Here is a 24,119-nt window from a genome sequence, read left to right as displayed (position 1 = left end):
CCCTCTACTTATCATGGATATAATTTTAGGAACAGATTTTTTTGAGTGCACACGAAATAGTGTTGAATTTCTATGGTGCAGAAATAGAGCTGAAGGTAAACAGCTTCTCTCTGTGGTTAAAGTTAAAGATTAGGTTTTGAGACAAGATATTGATCACAGACAATCCGTTGATGTATTGCAAACAATTCAGGATAAGGTTGGTAATGTTGAAAATTGAAGGTAAAGTGTTGCATGGTGTTAGGCCATGTTATTTTCCTCTTCAATATCGTCATACACAATCGACGTTTCGATCCCTCTGCTGTGATCCTCGTTAGCTGAACACCAGCTAACTGGGAACACCAGACGATCATGAAGAAGATCCCAGCAGAGAAGTCAAAAAGTTGATTTGGTAAGAAGATATTGACGAAGAAGATGACGTGGCCTAACACCCTGCAAGATTTTACCTTCAGTGAAAATGGCCACTAAAGAGAGACAGCATTTCAGAAATGGTAATTTGAGTTTGTTAGCTGCAAGCGCGGGTCCAGTAGTTATTGCTATGCAAAGTTTTCATTGTGTCGAATAATATCTGTGTGTTGATAGTCAGGGAATACTATCAGTCACGTCTTCATTATTCTAATTAGCTTTCCACCATTATATTTAGTTAAATAGTATTGCATTAGGAACTCAAGAAAACAAACTTTATCACATAAATATTTTGTGGAAGAGGAAATAGTGGTGTATGACAATGTGAAGGAAGACAATCCTGAGTGTTCATATTAGTTTGAGTTTACTTTTGTGTCATTAAAACGGCTGAATATAGCTTCAAAGTACTTCGTTTTCTCATTTATAAATATTTCGCAAAGCATATCCCTCCAATTCAAAGAAAAATTTATTTGGTAAAAATGCACTGTCACGCCTTACTCTTTTGTGTGGACAGTAATTAATAATTTTGTAAAGAGGATCAAAAAATCATTTGCTTGAACAGCAATTTAAAATCAATAAAAATAAGAAGGCAAACTGTTGCGCAGTTGTTTATTGCAGCGCAGCGCAGCGCAGCCAGACCAGAGACAAGCTACCCGCTGGAAGGTAAGAATTTGTTGTAGGGCCTAAGTGAACATTTTGATAGAATATTAGGAACAGTTTTTAATCAGTGAAATTTCGTGTAAATTTTTTGTAATAGGGCACAGTTAAATTGCGTAACAGTTCGTCATTCAGAGTATACTTTTAATTCATTCTTTTAACTTACAGTCAGATGCATTTAAGATAAGTTAAAATCACGGCCCAAAAACGAAATATTCGTAAATAAGTTCATGTTCAAAAGTAGGGTAGCTACGCCGATTTTAGATTAGAACCTGTAATCGGACTTTAGAAGTCAGTTTCCAGATTTGGTTACACACAGTTCCCATATACAACAATCAACATACATCAATTTTCAGAATTACAGCAGCTGAAGGGAGTGTTCCGCAAAAATGAGTAGAACGAACCAAAGTTTAGTAGGGCATCAAAGAAGGGAGAAGATACTGCAAACCGGGAACAACATATACATCTACATCAACACGGATATTCTGCAAATCACATTTAAGTGTCTGGCAGAGGGTTCATCGAACCACCTTTAGAATAATTCTCTATTATTCCACTCTCGAACACCGCGCGGAAAAAAACGAACACCTATATCTTTCCGTGGAAGCTCTAATTTCCCCCTAAGTAGGTGGGCGTCAATAAAATATTTTCGCATTCGGAGGAGGAAGTTGGTGATTGAAATTTCGTGAGAAGATACCGCCGCAGCGAGAAACGCCTTTGTTTTGTGTTCATCCCAAACCCTGTATCATTCCCGTGACGCTCTTTCCCCTATTTCGCGACAATATAAAACTTGCTGGTCTTCTCTGAACGTTTCTCGACTTTATTAATCCTATCTGGTAAGGACCCCAGATTGCGCAGCAGTACTCCGAAAGAGGACGGACAAGCGCAGCGTGGGCGGTAGATCTGTTACATTTTCTAAGTGTTCTGCCAATAAAACACAGTCTTTGGTTAGCCTTCACGCAACATTTTCTATGCGTTCTTTCCAATTTAAATTGTTCGTAACTGTAATTCCTAGATATTTAGCTGAATTTACGGCCTTTACATTAGACTGATTTATCGTGTAACCGAAACTTAATGGTTTCGTTTTAGCAGTCATGTGGAAGACCTTACACTTTTCATTATTTAGGGCCAACTGCCAATTTTCGCACTATTTAGATATCTTTTCTAAATCTTTTTCCAATTTGTTTTATTAGACGATAAACGAGAGCATCATCTGCAAAAGCCTGAGATGGCTGCTCAGATTGTCTCCTAAATCGTTCATATAGATAAGGAACAGCAGACGTCCTATAACACTACCTTGGGGAACGACAGAAATCACTTCTATGAGGGGAAGAAGACAAGGGAGTCTTACCTGGGACCGCTCTCAGTGCAAATTTCGAGGCTGTTTGAAACATCCATCATAAAAACCGTCTTCCCATCCCCCCCCCCCCCCCCAAGGTCGAAAGAGTGCCTTGTCTCTGGAAAAGAGGCATTAAAATTGAACCTACATAGGATACATAGCATATCTTGTGAATGTGGGCTCCAGTACACCTGGTGAACACAGTGCTGTATTCCGAAACACTGCGAGTAGGACGTCAGGCATGAGAGAGTGGGACGCACGGGGAATTCAACGATACTAGGGCGCAGAATTGATATCACACTTTTGGCTTTAATAACACCAAGGTGCTACGCTGAACAACTGACTACTGGCATTTTGTGGTAAAGGAATCAATAGAAATAAGGATTTACGAGGATCTTTTCAGGAGGACCGAAGCGTACCAATTTTGCGCTGCATGGAATCTCATTTTAGCGGCGATCGATGAGAATGCGCCCAACAGACAGTTAGGTCTTTGCAGCATGTAAGACGCATCTGTCATAGTGAGATAGAAACGACACAGACTTTAGTACTATCCGCATCACGTCGGTGCACCTCTACCCAAGCAAGCAATGAAAAGTTCGTACTGGAAGGCCAGTCGAAAAGCACAGTGTTTGACCCGCGTGCGGGTTTATGTTTTAAACTGAGTTACATGAACTCTATATTCTCGGTTTGTTCCTGCCTATTTCAAAATCGCAGCAAATTCAGCATCACTAACTTAACTTATAACGATGTGGACGAACAAACGAGTAATATAGCTTCAGTGAGCGGACCAGGAAATCGCACAAATGGTTCAAATGGCTCTGAGCACTATGCGACTTAACTGCTGTGGTCATCAGTCGCCTAGAACTTAGAACTAATTAAACCTAACCAACCTAAGGACATCACACACATCCATGCCCGAGGCAGGATTCGAACCTGCGACCGTAGCGGTCACGCGGTTCCAAACTGAAGCGCTAGAACCGCAAGGCCACACCGGCCGGCGAAATCGCACATATTCGCAGAAAACATCTAAATATTTATGACAACAAAGAATCTAATGTCCTTTAAGCTGTACTCCTAGGCTCCTGCATAACCACACCCTTGGAAACCGCAACATATTCGGAAATAAATAGCAAATATTTATAATGAGAGAAGAATAGAGAAAAGTACGCTAGAATGTACTCCTCTCCCCCTAAAGCAGGTCAACTGGTCTCTTGGCTCGGCGTTCTCCTGGACTTCCGTAGGACCAAGTGTATATAATACACTATTGGCCATTGAAATTGCTACACCAAGAAGAAATGCAGGTGATAAACAGGTATTCATTGGACAAATATATTGTACTAGAACTGACATATGATTACGTTTTCAAGCAATTTGGGCGCATAGATCCTGAGAAATCAGTACCCAGAACAACGACCTCTGGCCGTAATAACGGCCTTGATACGCCTGGGCATTGAGTCAAGCAGAGCTTGGATGGCGAACACAGGTACAGATGACCATGCAGCTTCAACACGATACCACAGTTCATCAAGAGTAGTGACTGGCGTATTGTGACGAGCCAGTTGCTCGGCCACCATTGACCAGACGCGTTCAGTTGGTGAGAGATCTGGAGAATGTGCTGGCCAGGACAGCAGTCCAACATTTTCTTGATCCAGAAAGGCCCGTACAGGACCTGCAACATGCGCTCGTGCATTATCCTGCTGAAATGTAGGGTTTCGCAGGGATCGAATGAAGGGTAGAGCCAATGGTCGTAACACATCTGAAACGTAACGTCCACTGTTCAAAGTGCCGTCAATACGAACAAGTGGTGACCGAGACGAGTAAGCAATGGCACCCTATACCATCACCCCGGGTAATACGCCAGTATGGCGATGACGAATACACGCTTCCAATGTGCGTTCACCGCGCTGTCGCCAAACACGGATGTGACCATCATGATGCTGTAAACAGAACCTGGATTCATCCGAAAAAATGACGTTTGGCCATTCGTGCACCCAGGTTCGTCGTGGAGTACACCATCGCAGGCGCTCCAGTCTGTGATGCAGCGTCAAGGGTAACAGCAGCGATGGTCTCCGAGCTGATAGTCCTTGCTGCTGCAAACGTCGTCGAACTGTTCTTTTGTCTTGCAAACTTCCCCATCTGTTGACTCAGGGATCGAGACTTGGCTGCACGATCCGTTACAGCCATGCGGATAAGATGCCTGTCATCTCGACTGCTAGTGATACGAGGCCGTTAGGATTCAGCATGGCGTTCCGTATTACCCTCCTGAACCCACCGATTTTGCTAACAGTCATTGGATCTCGACCAACGCGAGCAGCAATGTCGCGATACGATAAACCGCAATCGCGATAGGCTTCAATCCGACCTTTATCAAAGTCGGAAACGTGATGGTACGCATTTCTCCTCCTTACACGAGGCATCACAACAACGTTTCACCAGGCAACGCCTGTCAACTGCTGTTTGTGTATGATCAATCGGTTGGAAACTTTCCTCATGTCAGCTCGTTGTAGGTGTCGCCACCGGCGCCAACCTTGTGTGAATGCTCTGAAAAGCTAATCATTTGCATATCACAGCATCTTCTTCCTGTCGGTTAAATTTCGCGTCTGTATTACGTCATCATCGTAGTGTGGCAATTTTAATGGCCAGTAGTGTAGTTTAGGCTTTCACCACTCTCTAGCGAGGTGTACAAGTCGGTCACTTCCCTTCTTACTTATCATTTCACCATTACAAATTTTATTCATGGAAAAAGTTCTTACATTGTTCTACGGTTTTCTTTCTTTCTCTTGAATAATACCAGACAAGTGTTTCAACATATATGTACGTTCCTGAATAGTTAGGTTTACGTTTAATGGCTGTCTTGAAACTGTTTGACTTAGATATTCGGTTAAAAAGTGATTCTGTTACAAAATGTAAGCCTTAGTCACGTAAACTGGGCCTCGTGTAGCTGTTTAAACTGGACCCTTTACTTTTTCACATTTGAAGTCGTCCCATAGCCAACGGCCTTGCCGCAGTGGTAACACCGGTTCCGCCAGATCACCAAAGTTAAACACTGTCGGCTTGGCTAGCACTTACACGAGTCACTGTCCGTGTCTGCCGAGTGCTGTTGCCAAGCGGGGTGTACTCAACCCTTGTGAAGCCAGTTGAGGAGCTACTCGATTGAGAAGTAGCGGCATCGGTCACGAAAACTGATAACGGCCGGGAGAGCGGTGTGCTGAGCACAGGCACCTCCGTACCCGCATCCGGTGACGCCCAGGGACTGGGTATGGTCGGTCGGTACCGTTAGGCCTTCAAGGTCTGGTCGGGATGTATTTGTTTTATTTTAAGCCTTTACGATTAGTACACACTCTTATTCTCTCGGGATTCTCGTACTAATTCCCATAGAGTAACAGGGAAGGTTGATCGAAGAAGGTGGAGTCAAAAATCACTAGAGCTACTGACGTAGTTCAAAACCAGGCGAGTTGGAAGAAAGCCAGTGGACAGCTTAACGTTCCAAAAACAAGTCTTACGAGGATGACCAACAAGAAGGACAGACCACCTAAGGAAGCAGCAAAAAAAGAGATAGACCTACATTTTGGGGTAAAAATCGTAAGAGAAACTGGTGTAGTATCGTCTTGGTATGGAGGCTTCTTTCACGCTTAGTAGTAATGACTTGTGAAGAATGACTATACAACTGGCAGAGAGAAATAACATTGAGCACCCTTTCAAAGGCGAAATTGCTGTGAAAATTTGGGGTAGTTATCAAACTACCAAACGACACAATACCAAACTGTCAGAAATAAATCCCACAAGAACATCCTATAGCAGGGCTCTTGGGTTCTGAAAAGACAAAACAGAGAAAATCTATAATTTTCTGAATATGACTTCTTTGAAACTCGGTTACTTTTTCTCCTATTTAATACCTTTTTCTAATTTTGCTCAGTGTTATTTTGACTATTTATACATATAATTCGATTCTGGCAGCTATTTTTTGGAATTTTCTAAGAGTAAAGTTTTTGAAAATAGCTTTTTCGTAATAAATTTTCGTTTATTTCCTTTTTCTGAAATATAAATGCCGGCCGGAGTGACAGAGCGGTTCTAGGCGCTACAGTCTGGAACAGCGCGACCGCTACGGTCGCTGGTTCGAATCCTGCCTCGGGCATGGATGTGTGTGATGTCCTTAGGTTAGTTAGGTTTAAGTAGTTCTAATTCTAGGGGACTGATGACCTCAGAAGTTAAGTCCCATAGTGTTCAGAGCCATTTGAACCATTTTTGAAATATAAATGGTGCATAACAATATAAAGTAAATATTACATGGTTCAAAATATAATTTTTACTATTTTCTATTCTTTAAATAAAAAAAACTGGGTGGAGGGTGGTCCTGTTTTAGGCAATCTCTTCTCTAAATGTTCAATCGCAGCGATTTAAACTGTAGTCATGTCCCTGCCAATGGAAATCGCGACATAAACAGAAAAAACCGTGAATTGTTTGTGACAAATAAGAATAGAAATATCATTGCTGGTCTCAGAATCCGTCACAAAATCGACAATTTAAAAAAAAAATGTTAACGCACGACACGTCGCGAACTTGTGACCTCTGACACAGTAATACGATGCCTCTAACTACACGACCGAACTAAACAGAGAGCCAAACTATTAACATTATCACCGAGCGAGGTGGCGCAGTGGTTAGCACACTGGACTCGCATTCTGGAGGACGACGGTTCAATCGCGTCTCCGGGCATCCTGATTTAGGTTTTTCGTGATTTCTCTAAATCGTTTCAGGCAAATGCCGGGATGGTTTCTTTGAAAGGGCACGGCCGATTTCCTTCGCAATCATTCCCTTACCCGAGCTAGCGCTCCGTCTCTAATGACCTCGTTGTCGACGGGACGTTAAACACTACCCACCACCACCACCACCATCTTAACGTTATCATTCATGTTAATATCTCCTGATAACTTTTTCGGTCGGTGCGTCGTTAACTGTTATTAGTTATAAGAAATCCCACCAAGTGTGACGTGTTTGTAATAAATGTTCCATGCGTCATAAACAACGTTAGGAAGGAAAAGAATATAAACATAGCGTTTTCCGATTGGCCTTCAGATTCTGACTTTTCATTGGTCGCTTTGTTAGAGCTGGGACGACGTGGTGGGGATAGCGCTCAAGCCTGTGTCGTTTCCGTTCTCGCCTCCGGAATGCCCAGTCAGAGATACCAGCGCATTCTCCGGCGCAACCGGCACCCCACTCCCCGCCCTCCGGCCGGACAAAGGTCACAGCGAGAGAAGGCGGCGCAGTTTCTCGCCGCTTCGCCAGATGATCGTGAGTATGACACTCTTCAAAACTTCGCGCATTTTAAAATTCATACAATGAAGGCTTTCATGACCGGATCTTTCGGCTGCCGAGAATTCTTCCGGGTTGTATGGCTATGGTTCATGGAACTCAACCCCTTACGTTTCGTTCAAAGCTACGTTGGACATCTTCGGAGGTGCTCCTGGTTGTGCTGAGTGTTGCCGACTCAGCACAACCGGGAGCAACTCCAAAGATGTCCAACGTAGCCTTGGACGAAACGTCAGGGATTGAAGAGTTCCATGGACCACGACCATACAACCCCGAAGAATTCTCGGCAGCATTTTAAAATTGCTACCTAGCTGGTAAACCGAGAGCTTTCCATCAGTAGTACGCACCAGTGTTGATACTTACGCTCCACTCCATATCCCCAGGTAGCAGGACACCGTTCTGAAACAGAAAAGAAGTTCTGTTGTAATTCCACGTACAACAATTACGTCTAACACGCTATAAAATATTCCAAAGTACTAGATCTACCATATAGAGCAAGGTAGTAACCTCAAGTTTGTTATTGCTTCGATACTGTTAGAGACCTCTCCCTGCCTTTCACGCAGGTTGCTTTGCCTGTCAGAGATACAGCTACACTCTCACGTTTTACGATGTATTCAAAGAGGGGACACAGTTTCTTTTCCTTTGGACGATTCTTCACTATGGTGTCCAGGAGACTCTATATCAGTGGTTGTCAAACTTTTTTGCTCAAGAGCCAGTACTGACATTTTGGAAGGGCACTTGGAGCCGCATATGTATCAGTGACTGAATACCATGTATGACTTTTTCAATTTAGCAATCATTGTTATTGTTAAATTTTTGATTATTGCTCAAAATCTTTGTCTTCAAATCCGGGTGTTTACTATAACAAACTCCTTAAAAAGTAAAAATTGAATTGTTGTTGTTGTGGTCTTCAGTCCTGTGACTGGTTTGATGCAGCTCTCCATGCTACTCTATCCTGTGCAAGCCTATTCATCTCCCAGTACCTACTGCAGCCTACATCCTTCTGAATCTGTTTAGTATATTCATCTCTTGGTCTTCCTCTGCGAATTTTACCCTCCACGCTGCCCTCCAATACTAAATTGGTGATCCTTCGATGTCTCAGAACATGTCCTTCCAACCAATCCCTACTTCTAGTCAAGTTGCGCAACAACCTCCACTTCTCCCCAATTCTATTCAATACCTCCTCGTTAGTTATGTGATCTACCCATCTAATCTTCAGCATTCTTCTGTGGCACCACATTTCGAAAGCTTCTATTCTCTTCTTGTCTAAACTATTTAACGTCCATGTTTCACTTCCATATATGACTACACTCCATACAAATACTTTCAGAAACGACTTCCTGACACTTAAATCAATACTCGATGTTTCTTCTTCAGAAACGCTTTCCTTGCCACTGCCAGTCTACATTTTATATCCTCTCTACTTCGACCATCATCAGTTATTTTGCTCCCCAAATAGCAAAACTCCATTACCACTTTAAGTGTCTCATTTCCTAATCTAATTCCCGCAGTATCACCCGACTTAATTCGACTACATACCATTATCCTTGTTTTGCCTATGTTGATGTTCATCTTACACCCTCCTTTCAAGACAGTGTCCATTCCGTTCAGCTGCTCTTCCAAGTCCTTTGCTGTCTCTGACAGAATTGCAATGTCATCGGCGAACCTCAAAGTTTTTATTTCTTCTTCATGGATTTTAATTCCTACTCCGAACTTTCCTTTCGTTTCCTTTACTGCTTGCTCAATATACAGATTGAATAGCATCTGGGAGAGGCTACAACCCTGTCTCACTCCCTTACCAACCATTGCTTCCCTTTCATGTCCCTCGACTCATAATAACTGCCATCTGCTTTCTGTACAAATTGTAAATAGCCTTTCGCTCCCTGTATTTTACCCCTGTCACCTTCAGAATTTGAAAGAGAGTATTCCAGTTAACATTGTCCAAAGATTTCTCTAAGTACAAATGCTAGAAACGTAGGTTTGCCTTTCCTTAATCTTTCTTCTAAGATAAGTCGTAGGGTCAGTATTGCCTCACGTGTTCCAACATTTCTACGGAATACAAACTGATCTTCCCCGAGGTCGGCTTCTACCGGTTTTTCCATTCATCTGTAAAGAATTCGCGTTAGTATTTTGCAGCTGTGACTTATTAAACTGATAGTTCGGTATTTTTCACATCTGTCAACACCTGCTTTCTTTGGGATTGGAATTATTATATTCTTCTTGAAGTCTGAGGGAATTTCGGCTGTCTCATACATCTTGCTCACCAGATGGTAGAGTTTTGTCAGGACTGGCTCTCCCAAGGCTGTCAGTAGTTCCAATGGAATGTTGTCGACTCCCGGGGCCTTGTTTCGACTCAGGTCTTTCAGTGCTCTGTCGAACTCTTCACGCAGCATCATATCTGACATATCATCTTCATCTACCTCCTCTTCCATTTCCATAATATTGTCCTCAAGAACATCGCCCCTGTATAGACCCTCTATATACTCCTTCCACCTTTCTGCTTTCCCTTCTTTACTTAGAAATAGGTTTCCATCTGAGCTCTTGATATTCATGCAAGTGGTTCTCTTTTCTCCAAAGGTCTCTTTAATTTTCCTGTAGGCAGTATCTATCTTACCCCTAGTGAGATAAGCCTCTACATCCTTACATTTGTCCTCTAGCCATCCCTGCTTAGCCATTTTGCACTTCCTGTTGATCTCAATTTTGAGACGTTTGTATTCCTTTTTGCTTGCTTCACTTGCTGCATTTTTGTATTTTCTCCTTTCATCAATGAAATTCAGTATCTCTTCTGTTACCCAAGGATTTCTACTAGCCCCCGTATTTTTACCTACTTGATCCTCTGCTGCTTTCACTATTTCATTCCTCAAAGCTACCTATTCTTCTTCTACTGTATTTATTTCCCCCATTCCTGTCAATTGTTCCGTCATGCTCTCCCTGAAACTCTGTACAATCTCTGGTTCTTTCAGTTTATCCAGGTCCCACCTCCTTAAATTCCCACCTTTTTGCAGTTTCTTCAGTTTTAATCTACAGTTCATAACCAATAGATTGTGGTCAGAGTCCACATCTGCCCCTGGAAATGTCTTACAATTTAAAATCTGGTTCCTAAACCTCTGTCTTACCATTGTATAATCTGTCTGAAACCTTTTAGTATCTCCAGGCTTCTTCCATGTATACATCCTTCTTTTAGGATTCTTGAACCAAGTGTTAGCTATGATTAAGTTGTGTTCTGTGCAAAATTCTACGAGGCGGCCTCCTCTTTCATTTCTTACCCCCAATCCATATTCACCTACTACGTTTCCTTCTCTTTCTTTTCCTACTGTCGAATTCGAGTCACCCATGACTATTAAATTTTCATCTCCCTTCACTATCTGAATAATTTCTTTTATCTCCTCATACATTCCATCAACTTCTTCATCATCGCCTGAGCTAGTTGGCATATAAACTTGTACTACTGTAGTAGGCGAGGGCTTCGTGTCTATCTTGGCCACAATAATGCGTTCACTATGCTGTTTGTAGTAGCTTACCCGCACTCCTATTTTTTTCTTCATTATTAAACCCACTCCTGCATTACCCCTATTTGATTTTGTATTTATAACCCTGTATTCACCTGACCAAAAGTCTTGTTCCTCCTGCCACCGAACTTCACTAATTCCCACTACACCGAACTTCACTAATTCCCACTATATCTAACTTTAACCTGTCCATTTCCCTTTTAAATTTTCTACCCTACCTGCCAGATTAAGGGATCTGACATTCCACGCTCCGATCCGTAGAATGCCAGTTTTCTTTCTCCTGATAACGATGTCCTCTTGAGTAGTCCCCGCCCGGAGATCCGAATGGGGGACCATTTTACCTCCGGAATATTTTACCCAAGAGGACGCCACCATCATTTAACCATACAGTAAAGCTGCATGCCCTCGGGAAAAATTACGGCTGTAGTCTCCCCTTGCTTTCAGCCGTTCGCAGTACCAAGACAGCAAGGCCGTTTTGGTTAGTGTTACAGGGCCCGATCAGTCAATCATCCAGACTGTTGCCCCTGCAACTACTGAAAAGGCTGCTGCCCCTCTTCAGGAACCACACGTTTGCCTGGCCTCTCAACAGATAACCTTCCGTTTTGGTTGCACCTACGGTACGGCTGTCTGTATCGCTGAGGCACGCAAGCCTCCCCACCAACGCCAAGGTCCATGGTTCATGGGGGGGATTGAGTATGAACTGAAAATTGAGTATGAACTGAAAATGACAGAAAAAAATTCAAACTGAATGTATTGGTCTTTCAGGTGTACTACACTTGAGGTTGCATTGAGTAGACATGTGTGAAAAACAAGAAAACACTAATTTCATACAAGGTATTATGTATTTGAAAAATACAGTTACAACAGAGTATTCCATCAGTATACAGTTAGTTTTAATTTTCAGTTTTTAATCAGATAAGTTCAATCTCACCTTTGAATCCATTACTTTTGAAATATTACGTTCCAAACTTGAAACTTTCACGGTCTGTGAAAACACTGGCAATAAAATAACAATGGCCGATTGTCGTCTGAAATGCGAGTTTCTGTGTAAAGCGACTGTCAGTTGTCAGCTGGAAAGAGGCATCGCGCGCAGTCTAACGACAAGCAGCAGAACTATTTGCCTCTATATATTTCCTGTTTTGCGCTGGAGTGTGCTAGTGTCAGTTAGCTCTAGGAAGACGCTAGACGCAGTAGTTAGTGTTCGCTAAAGCTCTGCTCATGCAGTAAGCGGCCAGAACAAAAAAGTCTGTTATCATACGAAATATATTTAATATATTTTTTTTAATTCTAATAGCATCCTGCGGACCCCTCTGGCATAGCTTTTTCTGCGGGCAATACACGAACAATAGACATACACTACACTTAGATTATACAGATACAGACATAGATATATACACAGAAATAAGAGACGAAGAACAATGGGCACAATTAAACGCACTGACAAACAGTGTTCCAAAAACAACGCATGAAGAGTATATGCGGACACGACATCACAGACATGCCTATGTGCAGCGTAACAGAAATCTCCAGAGGATGGACAGCGATACCCACAGTGACAGCGAAAATAGTGAAAATGAGGAGGAACAGAAGGAGGAAGCTGAGATGTGACAGTAAATAAGCAAATTGCTGGCAATCTAGCCAAGAAAACACCAAATGCTGTACAAGGATGCGCACCTAATGTAGTTAATACATAGGATTACTTCCCCCCATGAACCATGGACCTTGCCGTTGGTGGGGAGGCTTGCGTGCCTCAGCGATACAGATGGCCGTACCGTAGGTGCAACCACAATGGAGGGGTATCTGTTGAGAGGCCAGACAAACGTGTGGTTCCTGAAGAGGGGCAGCAGCCTTTTCAGTAGTTGCAGGGGCAACAATCTGGATAATTGACTGATCTGGCCTTGTAACATTAACCAAAACGGCCTTGCTGTGCTGGTACTGCGAACGGCTGAAAGCAAGGGGAAACTACAGCCGTAATTTTTCCCGAGGGCATGCAGCTTTACTGTATGATTAAATGATGATGGCGTCCTCTTGGGTAAAATATTCCGGAGGTAAAATAGTCCCCCATTCGGATCTCCGGGCGGGGACTACTGAAGAGGACGTCGTTATCAGGAGAAAGAAAATTGGCGTTCTATGGATCGGAGCGTGGAATGTCACATCCCTTAATCAGGCAGGTAGGTTAGAAAATTTAAAAAGGGAAATGGATAGGTTAAAGTTAGATATAGTGGGAATTAGTGAAGTTCGGTGGCAGGAGGAACAAGACTTTTGGTCAGGTGATTACAGGGTTATAAATACAAAATCAAATAGGGGTAATGCAGGAGTAGGTTTAATAATGAATAAAAAAATAGGAGTGCGGGTTAGCTACTACAAACAGCATAGTGAACGCATTATTGTGGCCAAGATAGACACAAAGCCCATGCCTACTACAGTAGTACAAGTTTATATGCCAACTAGCTCTGCAGATGATGAAGAAATTGATTAAATGTATGACGAGATAAAAGAAATTATTCAGGTAGTGAAGGGAGATGAAAATTTAATAGTCATGGGTGACTGGAATTCGTCAGTAGGAAAAGGGAGAGAAGGAAACATAGTAGGTGAATATGGATTGGGGGGAACAAATGAAAGAGGAAGTCGCCTTGTAGAATTTTGCACAGAGCATAACTTAATCATAGCTAACACTTGGTTCAAGAATCATGAAAGAAGGTTGTATACCTGGAAGAATCCTGGAGATACTAAAAGGTATCAGATAGATTACATAATGGTAAGACAGAGATTTAGGAACCAGGTTTTAAATTGTAAGACATTTCCAGGGGCAGATGTGGATTCTGACTACAATCTATTGGTTATGAACTGCAGATTGAAACTGAAGAAACTGCAAAAAGGCGGGAATTTAAGGAGATGGGACCTGGATAAACTGAAAGAACCAGAGGTTGTAGAGAGTTTCAGGGAGAGCATAAGGGAACAATTGGCAGGAATGGGGGAAAGAAATACAGTAGAAGAAGAATGGGTAGCTTTGAGGGATGAAGTAGTGAAGGCTGCAGAGGATCAAATAGGTAAAATGACGAGGGCTAGTAGAAATCCTTGGATAACAGAAGAAATATAGGATTTAATTGACAATAGGAGAAAATATAAAAATGCAGTAAATGAAGCAGGCAAAAAGGAATACAAACGTCTCAAAAATGAGATCGACAGGAATTGCAAAATGGCTAAGCAGGGATGGCTAGAGGACAAATGTAAGGATGTAGAGGCTTATCTCACTAGGGGTAAGATAGATACTGCCTACAGGAAAATTAAAGAGACCTTTGGAGAGAAGAGAACCACTTGTATGAATATCAAGATCTCAGATGGCAAACCAGTTCTAAGCAAAGAAGGGAAGGCAGAAAGGTGGAAGGAGTATATAGAGGGTTTATACAAGGGCGATGTACTTGAGGACAATATTATGGAAATGGAAGAGGATGTAGATGAAGAAGAAATGGGAGATAACATACTGCGTGAAGAGTTTGACAGAGCGCTGAAAGACCTGAGTCGAAACAAGGCCCCGGGAGTAGACAACATTCCATTAGAACTACTGATGGCCTTGGGAGAGCCAGTCCTGACAAAACTCTACCATCTGGTGAGCAAGATGTATGAGACAGGCGAAATACCCACAGACTTCAAGAAGAATATAATAATTCCAATCCCAAAGAAAGCAGGTGTTGACAGATGTGAAAATTACCGAACTATCAGTTTAATAAGTCACAGCTGCAAAGTACTAACGCGAATTCTTTACAGACGAATGGAAAAACTGGCAGAAGCGGACCTCGGGGAAGATCAGTTTGGATTCCGTAGAAATGTTGGAACACGTGAGGCAATACTAACCTTACGACTTATCTTAGAAGAAAGATTAAGATAAGGCAAACCTACGTTTCTAGCATTTGTAGACTTAGAGAAAGCTTTTGACAACGTTAACTGGAATACTCTCTTTCAAATTCTGAAGGTGGCAGGGGTAAAATACAGGGAGCGAAAGGCCATTTATAATTTGTACAGAAACCAGATGGCAGTTATAAGAGTCGAGGGGCATGAAAGGGAAGCAGTGGTTGGGAAAGGAGTGAGACAGGGTTGTAGCCTCTCTCCGATGTTATTCAATCTGTGTATTGAGCAAGCAGTAAAAGAAACAAAAGAAAAATTCGGAGTAGGTATTAAAATTCATGGAGAAGAAGTAAAAACTTTGAGGTTCGCCGATGACATTGTAATTCTGTCAGAGACAGCAAAGGACTTGGAAGAGCAGTTGAACGGAATGGACAGTGTCTTGAAAGGAGGATATAAGATGAACATCAACAAAAGCAAAACGAGGGTAATGGAATGTAGTCAAATTAAATCGGGTGATGCTGAGGGGATTAGATTAGGAAATGAGACACTTAAAGTAGTAAAGGCGTTTTGCTATTTAGGGAGTAAAATAACTGATGATGGTCGAAGTAGAGAGGATATAAAATGTAGACTGGCAATGGCAAGGAAATCGTTTCTGAAGAAGAGAAATTTGTTAACATCGAGTATAGATTTAAGTGTCAGGAAGTCGTTTCTGAAAGTATTTGTATGGAGTGTAGCCATGTATGGAAGTGAAACATGGACGATAACCAGTTTGGACAAGAAGAGAATAGAAGCTTTCGAAATGTGGTGCTACAGAAGAATGCTGAAGATAAGGTGGATAGATCACGTAACTAATGAGGAGGTATTGAATAGGATTGGGGAGAAGAGAAGTTTGTGGCACAACTTGACTAGAAGAAGGGATCGGTTGGTAGGACATGTTTTGAGGCATCAAGGGATCACAAATTTAGCATTGGAGGGCAGCGTGGAGGGTAAAAATCGTAGAGGGAGACCAAGAGATCAATACACAAAGCAGATTCAGAAGGATGTAGGTTGCACTAGGTACTGGGAGATGAAGAAGCTTGCACAGGATAGAGTAGCATGGAGAGCTGCATCAAACCAGTCTCAGGACTGAAGACCACAACAACAACAACATAGGATTAGTAACAAATAGGATAAGAAACATTATTTCTCTACTAATAACCATTTGTGTGTGTGTGTGTGTGTGTGTGTGTGTGTGTGTGTGTGTGTGTGTGACTGGCGGTCAACGGCTCGATGAAACCATTCCGAGGTATTCACCGTCAATCACACTCGGTGATGGTACTAACATATCTCTAATCTATCCTATCTTCTTTTTATATTCTTCTTAAAAACAACAAAATTTTATTTATATTTCAACCTCAAATTATTGTTATTTTGAATCATTCTTTGTAAATGTTGTAGATAAAACAAAAGGAAAGAAAACTGTAAAAAGATGAAAAACGAAAATTGTAAGATGTACGACCTATTTTAAACATTAGGTAACAGGTCTATAATTTGGCAATAAATAAATAAAAAATAGCTTGCGGACCCCAGGCGGTCCTCGGATCACCTGTTGGGAACCACTGCACTGTGCAGTATGAGACACCATGACAAATGTTTGCTAAATGTGTTGAATGTCATTTTTCTTCTAGTCATAGTGTTGCATTACGACACCTTAATTTCTCGAGCACAGGCATTTAAGCCAGCCTTAATTTTATTTCATATTCCTTGCAACAAATATATGTCGCATTCTAAGATGACACTGTCTACACTGCATATTCGCGAATCTCTGCTACTTCCGTGTCAAAATTTATACCACAGCAGCTGATCGGTACAAATTGCACATGCCCATGAGTTTTCCCTACTGGAACACAAATAATAAAATGTTCCTCCTCCCGCATCTTCTAACCATGCAGTAGGCAGGCAACCTAACCCTCTTGTCCTTGTGGCAAGCGGTCAACTTTACTTGGCTCACGACCGTATTCATCAACGTCAGTTAAAATTAAGCACATGTCAAAATATTACTGTCTCTGTATTTTTGTTTGTTACTGACAAGGTAACCTCCCCATCGCACCCCCCTCAGATTTAGTTATAAGTTGGCACAGGGATAGGCCTTGAAAAACTGAACACGGATCAATCGAGAAAACAGGAAGAAGTGTGGAACTATGAAAAAAATAGGCAAAATATACAAACTGAGTAGTCCATGCGCAAGGTAAGCAACATCAAGGAGAGTGATGGCTTACGAGCGCCGTGGTCCCGTGGTTAGCGTGAGCGGCTATGAAACGACAGGTCCTTGGTTCAAATCTTCTATCGACTGAAAATTTAAATTTTTTATTTTCAGATAATTATCAAAGTTCAGGCACTCACACATAATCAACTTCGCTCTCCAAAATTCCAGGACATGTTCAGATTTGCTTGGACATATACAGCATTTGACGGTCTACGCACGGAAACATTTGAAAACGTAAAAAAAAACATATGTTTTGACAGAGCACAGGGAAAACTGTGCGACTCTGAAACCGTTGCACTCATTTGATGCAGTTTATGTGACAAACTCTTATGTTCTCATCACTTTTTTTGGAGTGATTATCACATCCACAAGAAAACCTAAATCGGGCAAGGTAGAAGAATCTTTTTACCCATTCGCCAAGCGTGCAAGTTAGGTGGGTCGACAACATATTCCTGTCATGTGACGCACATGCCGTCACCGGTGTCGCAAAGAATATATCAGACGTGTTTTCCTGTGGAGGAATCGGTTGACCTATGACCTTGCGATCAAATGTTTTCGGTTCCTATTGGAGAGGCACGTCCTTTCGTCTACTAATCGCACGGTTTTGCGGTGCGGTCGCAAAACACAGACACCAAACTTATTACGGTGAACAGAGACGTCAATGAATGAACGGGCAGATCGTAACTCTGCGAAAATAAAATTTTCGGTCGAGGGAGGAGTCGAACCAAGGACCTTTCGTTCCACAGTTGCTCACTCTAACCACGAGACCACGGCGCTCATCAGCTTTCGTTGTCCTTTATGTTGCCTATCTTCCACATGGACTACTCAGTTTATATCTTTTGTTTATTTTTTCATAGTTCCACACAACTTCTTCCTGTTTTCTCGATTGATCTGTGTTCAGTTTTTCAAGGCCTATCCACTGTGTCAATTTATAACTAAATCTGAGGGGGATGCGATGGGGAGGTTCCCTTGTGAGCAGGAAAATCGCACTCTTAAGAATCTCTCAACGTTAGCTCACTTTTTGAATTTGGCAGTTAGTTGCTTCACTCATGTTCAGGAAAAACAGAACACCTTGAACGACCAGAGGTAGGACGTTCATATTCGCAAGACGGCTACATTACTGTGTTCTGCAGAAATGATTAGCATTTCAGTCACCTCGGTTCAGCATGTGTCCTATTACTTAGAAGGCACAGGGCTCGCCATGGATGCTGATAACTTGTTCCACGCGTGATGGCATCTGTGCGTACAAGGAGCGAGTGGCATCCTGTGGTACAGCCATCCACGCTGCATTCACCTGGTTCCAAAAATCATCTATGGTGGTTGGCGTTGGGAACAGCGCTGCATCTGACCTTTCACTATATCCCACACATTTTGGATTGGCGACAAGTCTGATGATCTGACGGGCCAGGGCAAAAGGGTGACATCCTTTGACACCAAGAAGGCACGTGTTCGTGCAGCTATGGGTGGTCGTGCATTGTATTGCTGAAAAATGGCGTCTAGGATGTTGTGCAGAAAGCGTATGGCTCCAGCTCGCAGTATGTCATTCTGGCCGCAGTGCCCCGGACGAGCACCAACTGTGATTTGTCGTTGCACCCGATAGCACCCCACACCATAGGCCTTGAGTTGGCGCTGAATGTCTTGTGCGAATACAGTATCTGTGAAGTCGCTCCCCTTTCCTGCGGCGAACCAAAATGCGGCCATCATTTTCAAACAAACAGAACCTAAATTCGTTCGAAAACTCCTTCTACATCTACATCTACATGATTACTCTGCAATTCACATTTAAGTGCTTGGCAAAGGGTTCATCGAACCACAGTCATACGATCTCTCTACCATTCCACTCCCGAACAGCGCGTGGGAAAAACGAACTCCTAAACCTTTCTGTTCGAGCTCTGATTTCTCTTATTTTATTTTGATGATCATTCCTACCTATGTAGGTTGGGCTCAACAAAATATTTTCGGATGCGGAAGAGAAAGTTGGTGACTGAAATTTCGTAAATAGATCTCGCCGCGACGAAAAACGTCTTTGCTTTAATGACTTCCATCCCAACTCGCGTATCATATCTGCCACACTCTCTCCCCTGTTACGCGATAATACAAAACGAGCTGCCCTTTTTTGCACGATGTCCTCCGTCAATCCCACCTGGTAAGATACCATACCGCGCAGCAATATTCTAACAGAGGACGAACGAGTGTAGTGTAAGCTGTCTCTTTAGTGGACTTGTTGCACCTTCTAAGTGTCCTGCCAATGAAACGCAACCTTTGGCTCGCCTTCCCCACAATATTATCTATGTGGTCTTTCCAACTGAAGTATTTCGTAATTTTAACACCCATGTACTTAGTTGAATTGACAGCCTTGAGAATTGTACTATTTATCGAGTAATCGAATTCCAACGGATTTCTTTTGGAACTCATGTGGATCACCTCACACTTTTCGTTATTTACCGTCAACTGCCACCTGCCACACCATACAGCAATCTTTTCTAAATCGCTTTGCAATTGATACTGGTCTTCGGATGACCTTACTAGACGGTAAATTGCAGCATCATCTGCGAACAACCTAAGAGAACTGTGGTGTCACCGCCAGACACCACACTTGCTAGGTGGTAGCCTTTAAATCGGCCGCGGTCCGTTAGTATACGTCGGACCCGCGTGTCACCACTATCAGTGATTGCAGACCGAGCGCCGCCACACGACAGGTCTAGAGAGACTTCCTAGCACTAGCCCAGTTAGACAGCCGACTTTGCTAGCGATGGTTCACTGACAAATTACGCTCTCATTTGCCGAGACGATAGTTAGCATAGCCTTCAGCTACGTCATTTGCTACGACCTAGCAAGGCACCATTACCAGTTACTATTGATGCTGTAAAACATGTACCATCAAGAGCGATGTTCACCAATTATGAATTAAAGTTAAGTATTCCAGTAGTTACGTACGTTCTTTGCTACTATAAATTCCTTGTCCTGTTCCAGACCTCACGCTAGCCTGCGTGAGCTTAAACGCGTGCCTTTCGGCTTCCTCCTAGTGGATTGGCTGTCTTGCCAGTCCACAACAAGAACCGCTCAGATTGTCACCCAGGTCATTTATATAGATCAGGAACAGCAGAGGTCCCAGGACGCTTCCCTGGGGAACACCTGATATCACTTCAGTTTTACTCGATGATTTGCCGTCTATTAGTACGAACTGCGGCCTTCCTGAGAGGAAATCACAAATCCAGTCGCACAACTGAGACGATACCCCATAGGCCCTCAGCTTGATTCGAAGTCGCTTGTGAGGAACGGTGTCAAAAGCTTTCCGGAAATCTAGAAATACGGAATCAACTTGAGATCCCCCGTCGATAGCAGCCGTTACTTCGTGCGAATAAAGAGCTAGCTGCGTTGCACAAGAACGATGTTTTCTGAAACCATGCTGATTACGTATCAATAGATAATGCAATTCCTGTCCCCAGTGATGTCGTCCCATACACTTACTGCTGTCTAGCATGTTTCTACACATCGTTAAAGGTAGGCGGGGAAGTGGACGACGAGCATGTAGCCCATGCTGTAATAAACGGTGACTCACTGTCACGCCTGATAGCGTACGATGTGTACCCTGTTGTGCCAGAGCCGAGGAGGACGCAGATCTGTCTTGTAATGCCATACGGATGCGGTGCCAATCTTCTCGCGGGATGATCTCGGTGACGCGACCTGACCCATCTCGTCGTGTTCTGTGGTCTTCCGTGGACCATTCTGCACACACTCGTTGCAACGCCGAAATACTTCCTTCCACACGAGTAGCAATTTTCCTGATACATGCATCACTTTCTCTCATTACACTAATGCGCCCTCTTGCAAACACACTGATATGATGTTACGGCTCACGCATACGCCTGCGAGGCATCCTTCACCTCTGCTCAAATAAAGCGACAACGCGAGCCGCAGGCGCATTTTACCGTTAGGTGGTGTTGCGCCTCGATATCGATGCTGACCTTAAACAAGAGGGCCGACTTGGTTCAGAAGCTTATCATTTTTGCAGAACGTGCTAATGTACTATATTTCACGTCTCTTTACGTATAGCATTGATGATCGTTGCCTTGATCAAGTCCCGGGCAGGTGAGAAAGTGTATTTCAGTTAGTAGTGGCTACGTATGCTGGGTTTCTGTCCAGATCCAGAACAAAAAATTTCGTCATGTCATTTATAGTTCAATCATGTGGGCAAATAATTCTTCATGAATAATTAATACAGTCACGTTTCTGATTATACTCCATTAATAATGCGGTTTCTATAGAGCGTTTGCCGCTATTTATCGCGTTTTCTTTAACTAGTTCCTTTAATGACCAGTTTATGCAAAAACCATTCGTCACTGGGACATTTACCAGGTGAGCGAAAATCTTATACAGAGGAAAAATACTTCCAACTGTCATAGACTGTTATTAGTCCAGACTTTGTCTCAGAATATCTTGTTCATGCAAACATTTACTTTGTTTAAGGATTGGTACATAGTTTATGTGCCATAGTTAGTTGTTTCAGAATGTAATGAAAATCATTGTAACCTGTACAAGCCTTAGGGACTAACTTATCTCTAATTACGTGCTCTTGTAGTTTTTGCAGTATCATGGTGTGATGTTACATCGCACTGATAGCCTTAAAGAACAGTATTGTCTAGTGGTCTCTCGTGGTATCCATTTTGTATCGTCGAACGACTGTACCGCAAAGACAGCTAATTTATGTTGGTTGCATGCAAATCAGACGGATCACAATTCAGGTCGTTCGGATACTTTTGCGCATGATACTACATGTCCTGTGAATATGAATATCCTATCTCTAGTCGTTCAATGTGTTCTGTTTTCTGTTAACATGAGTGTAGATCCATATTATAATGGACTATCAAGAAGATTCTGTTCGAAACCCACACTAACGCCATGAATACATATCGATGCTTATGTACCCGTATCGGAGCCGCCCTGGGTTGCGTATACGCTGTAGCAGCGCCCTCAAAGGGAAACTTTTTGATTGCCCCGTATGTAAGTTCCGTCTGATAAGTACGGTGAATCATTTCAGAAAACTACGAGAACGAGAGTTAAACATAGCCGACTGAATTTCAGAGAAATAACCGTTAGCTCGAACACACGTTTCGCGCCGACTGTAAAACTATTAAAAATTATCGGTAAACACTTCTTGTGTAATCGCTCGAACAGCGTAGTCGCACATTGCTGGACATCCGCAGCGTAGGCGTGCTCAGCCTTCTCGCTTAACACAGTTTTTCTGTTGTTTAACCCTTGTACTCTAGATTTGGCGCCGACAGACTTCTCTAGGCGCTCAGTCCGGAACCGCGCGACTGCTACGGTCGCAGGTTCGAATCCTGCCTCGGGCATGGCTGTGTGTGATGTCCTTAGGTTAGTTATGTTTAAGTAGTTCTAAGTTCTAGGGGACTGATGACCACAGATATTAAGTCCCATAGTGCTCAGAGCCATTTGAACCATTTGACAGACTTCTTTTCGCTTCCCCGGTTGAAATTGGCTCTGAAAGGCTTACGATTCGCAGTCGTTGCTCGTAACCACTGTGTTTCGATCAGTTGCACGAGAAGCGTTCACTAACAGTTTCGGACGGCTTAGCAGCCATTTTTAGAAGTGTGATGTAGCTGACGGTGACTACTTTGAAGGCCAGTAAAGGTATTTTGCTTGTAACAGTTGTATCCTTTATTTTCTGAAATCATTTCCCGAAGTTTTCAGTTGCACCTTATAAAATACAGCTGAGAACCGTGTGCCGCACGAACAATTTGCTCGGGCCGCAGTTTGAGGACTGACGACCACTACCGTAGATTGTGAGGCCCTTGGCAGACGGGACATGCCGAACGCTAACTTGTTGCGTTACAATGTGATTCTGATGTGATGGCCTTGATCTAGATTATGATCAATCTCTGAAGCTTTGTTGTTGATGAAGAAAGTGACCATGTTGTCGATTTTGAAGGTAGTGATGTTGGTGAGGCTTGATTACTAGTTCAAGGTGACATTGGAGTAATAAGATTTTAAGGAAGCAAGCGGAAATGGGGTGTATTTATAGAGCTGGCTGAAAAATGTGAACTGAAGCAGAGAGTTATTGGGGATAAGGTCCGCCTGTTATGCAGACAACCATTCTTTCATCTAAACCCAAACATGTTTCATCACTTTTGTCACATAGTCACTGGGTATTCTGTATTCAAATGTGTAAAATCTGAGCAGGTTTCGAGCAATAATTATTCCACGAAAATTCAGTCTAACAACAGTTCTGGTCTGTTATTACCTTAACTTTTATTGGTTTGTTTAGGACCTTCCGTACATCATCAGATACTGATAGCTTATCTGCAGCTAATTCATATTAATGTGAAACTTGGTTAGCGGGTTAACACAAAACTCCACATCTGCACCTTGCTGCACTCGCTGGACAGTGTGTCTAAGGCGTTCAGCCTGACTGGGTTGCCTCCAAACACGTCTCCGATGACTGTCTGGTTGAAGGCATATGCGACACTCATCGGTGAAGAGAACGTGATACCAATCCTGAGCGGTCCATTCGGCGTGTTGTTGGGCCCATCTGTACCACGCTGCATGGTGTCGTGTTTGCAAAGATGGACCTCGCCATGGATGTCGGGAGTGAAGTTGCGCATCATGCAGCCTATTGTGCACAGTTTGAGTCGTTAACACGACGTCCTGTTGCTGCACGAAGAGCATTTTTCAACATGGAGGTGTTGCTGTCAGCGTTCCTCCGAGCCATAATCCTTAGGTGGCGGTCATCCACTGCAGGAGGAGCCCTTGAGCAGTCTGAGCGAGGCATTTCGTCTACAGTTCCTGTCTC

At 42.9% G+C, this 24,119-nt stretch overlaps 1 protein-coding gene across 1 annotated transcript in view; it reads right to left on the bottom strand.

Annotated features, from left to right (window-relative positions):
• LOC124776042 (carbonic anhydrase 1-like) overlaps nt 1–24,119 on the bottom strand; it is a 142,452-nt gene that overhangs the window by 82,178 nt on the left and 36,155 nt on the right. The window contains exon 3 of the mRNA XM_047250882.1: nt 8,072–8,107. The gene's annotated coding sequence lies outside the window, so the exon portion shown is untranslated. The remainder of the gene's footprint in view (nt 1–8,071; nt 8,108–24,119) is intronic.

The sequence above is a fragment of the Schistocerca piceifrons genome, chromosome 2, assembly GCF_021461385.2.
Source record: "Schistocerca piceifrons isolate TAMUIC-IGC-003096 chromosome 2, iqSchPice1.1, whole genome shotgun sequence".
NCBI lineage: Eukaryota > Metazoa > Arthropoda > Insecta > Orthoptera > Acrididae > Schistocerca > Schistocerca piceifrons.
Note: the sequence above shows the minus strand (reverse complement) of the source record. Positions and strands in the feature narration are given on the sequence as shown.